The sequence below is a fragment of the Dipodomys ordii genome, unplaced genomic scaffold (assembly GCF_000151885.1).
Source record: "Dipodomys ordii isolate 6190 unplaced genomic scaffold, Dord_2.0 Scaffold3, whole genome shotgun sequence".
Lineage (NCBI taxonomy): Eukaryota > Metazoa > Chordata > Mammalia > Rodentia > Heteromyidae > Dipodomys > Dipodomys ordii.
The window spans coordinates 3,147,128-3,151,913 of record NW_012267219.1 but is presented as its reverse complement, the minus strand read 5'-3'; the positions used below and the strand labels follow the sequence as shown (position 1 = coordinate 3,151,913).

The following is a 4,786-nucleotide window of genomic DNA, read 5'->3' as shown; positions in this document are numbered from 1 at the left end:
AAAGAAAGGAAAGAAGGAAGGAAGGAAGGAAGGAAGGAAGGAAGGAAGGAAGGAAGGAAGGAAGGAAGGAAGGAAGGAAGGAAGGGAGAGAAGGAAGGGAGAGAAGGAGGTAGGAGAAAAGGTGACATGTGATAGTAACAAAATAAGCCAAAAGTTGCTGCAGCTTTTAAGGAGAAAATTTATTTCCTACCCATTATAAACTGACAAGGAGAAATCTGCCCATCATTGCTCTTAAGAGCCCAGGCTGATGTAATCTCCATCTCAGTACATATTGCTATGGTTGTAAAGGTAAAGATTATGTTCCTGCCTAGGGGAAAAAAAACTCTTCATTGCTATTCACATTTCTCTTACTAAGGCAAGTAGCAAAGCCATGGCCAGGCTCAGTGTGGTGGCAATGTCTTTCCACAGGGAGGGGTACTTAGGGCTTATGAGAACTAACACACTGACCACACTAGTCCAGATGTGAATTAAAAAAATTATATATACATATATACATACATATGTACGCAGATATATATATATATTCAGTTATTTCTGCAATTGAGCTCATCTCCCTCTGGAGCTCCATTCCCAGAAATGGTAAAAGAGATTCCCCTAAGTCATAAATATTTCTATCATCAACTCTGTAGGATGATTCTCAATCATAAGAGAAGGTGGGCCAAGGACTTGAGGCCAGGTCCAGTGCCTTTCTTTTCCTCTTTCCTTGCCTCTCCCTGCTCCTCCCCCTCCTATGAAGCATGGTCCTGCTTCATAGCCACATCCTATGGCTCTAGGATCAGCCATCTACAACTGAGTTTAGTGGTTAGAATGCAAACAATAACAGATGTTGGTGTGGATGTAGGCAAAAGGGAAACCTAATATACTGTTGGTGAGAATATAAACATTCAGCCACTCTGGAAGGAAGTATGGATGTTCCTCAAAAATAAACTGAACATAGCACTTCTCTGTGATCCAGAAATTCCACTCTTGGGCATTTATCCAAGGGAGTACACACTAAGATACAGTAAAGCCACCAGCACAACTACATTTACTATTTACCATAGTGTCAGCCCAGATGCCCCTCAATGCACAAATGGATCCAGAAAATATGAAATTTTATTCATCCATTAGAAAGAATGATATTATTGCATCATTTGCAACAAAATGGAAAGATCTGGAAATTTTTTGTTAGGCCCAGAGAAACAAAGGTTACATGTTGTTTCTCATGGGAAGCTAGAATTTGTTTATCAATATGTAAGTAAATACTTTGGGTGGTATGCAAGTGTATGTATATGTATTAACTGAAATACAGTAGATTCAGAGGCTAACTCAAACCATGATAGGCAAAATCAAAGTTCAGCATAAACACCCAGGAAATGGGTACTTGAAAGGTGGGATGGGGTCACAAGAATAGGGGTAGATGAATGAAAAGAAGAAATGGGAGGGAATGCAGTCAAAATTCAATGTATATGGAGGATGGGTGAGAATGTTGAAAGGGTGACATTAGTGAACAACTAATTAGTGGACAACTAATTAAAGATAATAAAAATAGTTTTTAAAATTCAGTGCATGTCCTACAAAATTCAGAAAATTGAGGGAGGAGTGGGATTGGGATGAAAGAGGTGACATTAATTAAGATGCATTGTATTCATACACTGTTTTTTTTATTGTGAAAATACTGTACAAAGGTTTTACAATTACATGGGCAAGATAACGAGTACATTTCTTATCAACATTGTAGCTTCCTCCTTTGTTTCCCCTTCTCATCCCTTCCCATCCTCCCCTCGTCCCTCCATCCAAACCTCCCCCCCCACCAAAGTTGTAAAGTTCATTTTCAACATAACGACTTGTACATCTCATTTCATACACTGTTTTGTTGAATGACAACTCCTTTGTGCAACTACTTACAGATAATAAAAATATATTATAAAATTTAAAAGGGAACATTGAAGACTAAAATAAAAATGTTATTTTCAACAAAGCTTTCAATGGCTTTCAATGACCACTTCACTGTAGATTTAGCAAATCTAGTGTAAAGATTATAAATAGGACAATGAGAGACTGGCTATCTGAAAACATGAGACTTCCTTTTTCTAACTGCCACATTTTTTTTTTTCAGTCATTGAGCCTGAACTCTGGGCCTGGGCGCTGTCCCTCAGCTCAAGGCTAGCGCTCTACCACTTGAGCCACAGTGCCACTTCCGGCTTTTTCTGCTTATGTGGTGCTGAGGAATAGAACCCAGGGACCTCATACATGCAAGGCAAGCGCTCTACCACTGAGCCACCTTCCCAGCCCTGCCAACACTTTTCTTAACAAGCTCCCACTCCCAGAACATCTAGGCCAATTCTTACAAACTTGACCCAGTCTAAGAGAGGTTCTTAAATCTAGTTTAGGAATTTCGTTTTCAATCAATATTGCCCAGGTCTCTTTCCCAGCTTCCTTCTCCTGCTTTCCTCTGACTCTATATCCTAGAAGTAAACCCAGGATTGCAAACCAGGCACTGTCTCCACTCACAGCTTCAGGTACATTCTACACCCTTAGAACAAACAGCACAGAATCCCAGCCACACCTTGTGGTGGGAACCAGTGTACCTCTCCATCCCTCTCTCTCAACTGCATCTTCTCCCCTGCAGCAGCTGGATTCTTTCACAACCAGCTAAGAATGTATCTGTAATCCCCAGTCTTTCAGGGATCTCCTGGAAAGAAGCAGGTACCACCTCCATCCTCTGAACGGACACTGTCCCAGGACTTTTGGGCTGTGGAGGTTTCAGAGAGGACAGGTCCTTATCCCCTGAAGAAGAGAGGAAGGGAAAGAGAAAGGACCTAACCAACTCTCCATGGACTCTGCTTGCTCTGAGAAAGCCCCTCTCTTCTTCCAGCTGCCTGTGTAGTTCGCTGGCAGTCAAGGGAGATGGACTGCATTGTGGCTGACACTTGACCTCAGCTGTCACAGAATCCACATCTGGTCATGTGGTAGTGGGTGTTTCATCCAGAAAGGAAAGCTGAACTTCTGATCTGATGTTTCAAGTTATTTCCTTTGGTAAATATTTTATACAGGATGCCTCTTATTGGATCTTTGAAGGTCAAACTGAATGACTTCACTCTTAATTCCACAAATGCCTAGTATATAAGAAACCTAATGAATATTTTTGGAAGACTTAATGTATGATCTATAAACCAATATTTGGTAAAATTTCTATTGTCATGCCCCCAGGTTTCCTCTGACTCTTTAATCACTGTGATAACAAACAGGATCTTTGGCACAGAAACAATAGAAATGGGACCAGAGTAAATGTTATCATGAAGATAGGCAAGGTTTCTTTACTAAGACTTCAGATCGATAGTAAAAGGGAGTTGGTTCTGACCAAAGAGGTATCCAGGATGTTCACTGAACAAAGAAGTGATTTTACTTAGTTTTCTGGTGGGGACTGAAACAGTTTCAAAACTGTTTTCTTTATTATATGCAGATTTTCTCACCTTGTAACTTACAGGCTAATGGGTGGTCAGCTTAACTAGGAACTGCTGGTTGGAGGCAAGGCTCAGGTGATAGAATGCCAGCCAGTGAGTGAAAGCATCAAGAACTGAGTTCCAAGGGAGGAGCTAGTCAGCCTTTCAGACCAGGCCATCCGCTGCCGATGCCATGCAGTCCGATGATGTTATCTGGAATACACTAGGAAACAAGCAGTTTTGTTCCTTCAAAATAAGAACCAAGACTCAAGGCTTTTGCAGAAATGACTATAGCCTGACTGGGCTGTGTAATCAGTCATCCTGTCCCCTGGCAAATAGCCAGTATGCTACCATCAAAGAAGAGAAAGGACAGTGCTATTTGTATATGAAGGTTATAGAATGAGCAGCTTTTCCTAGGCGTCTCTGGGAACGGGTCTGGCTTGGTAAAAACTATGAGAAAAGCACTGAAAATCTAATTTACTGGCCCTGTTTCATTCAACACAAATGTAAGCAGAGATTTACCAAGATAACCCAGTACCTAATACACATTAGAAAGCTTACACTAAAGTAACAGAAAAAACTTGTTCCTTTGAGTAAGAAGGTGGAACGAAGGGAAAAAAGAAGAGAGGAAAAAGCATTAATTGCTGCTCAGCTGGAAAATGCCACTGAGAAGAAATTGCTGGAGAGACTGAAACATGGTATGTATGCCGACATCTACAACTTCCCCATTCATGCCTTCCAACAAGGCTCTGGAACAGCAGGAGGCAGAGAGTGACCCTTCAGATGTTGAGGAGAAAGATGAGGAGGAAGAGGAAGAAGAAGATATGGGGGAAAAAAGGGAATTTGTAGAAGATGATGGGGTAGATGAGAGTGACCTAAGTGATTTTGAGGATATGGATAAACTGGACACCAGTGGTGATAAAGACTAGGATGATGAATCCTCCAGTGAAGAGGAGGAGGAAAGGTCATCAGTGTGAAACACAAAGGTAAAGCACCCTTGAAAGGACCATTGCAGAGAAAATGAGCCAATGTGGAAATAGAGTATGAACAGGAGACAGAGCCCATGGCTAAGGCCAAAGCCACATGATTTCCTTTCTTCACAATCAGGAATGAACATTATGAACTTCTTTAAAACTTCTTCTAAAGCATATTTCCCCCTCCAGTTTTTGCTCTTTGGGTTGTAGTTCACACAATATTTGTTTTAATTTTATGTCACTTTAGAGGAGCAAGAAGTCTAGAGTGAATGGAGAAAGTCTTAAGTTGTAAATATATTTTTAATAACATGTTTTTTAAGTAAACGCTTGAAGCCAAGAAGCTTAATATATCATTCCTGAAGCTGGAATGAGATTGTGGGTGTAAAT

General features: G+C 40.8%; 1 pseudogene; it reads left to right on the top strand.

The window, feature by feature from the left end:
* Positions 1 to 3,593: 3,593 nt before the first annotated feature.
* On the top strand, positions 3,594 to 4,512 carry LOC105988835 (annotated as a pseudogene).
* Positions 4,513 to 4,786: the final 274 nt, after the last annotated feature.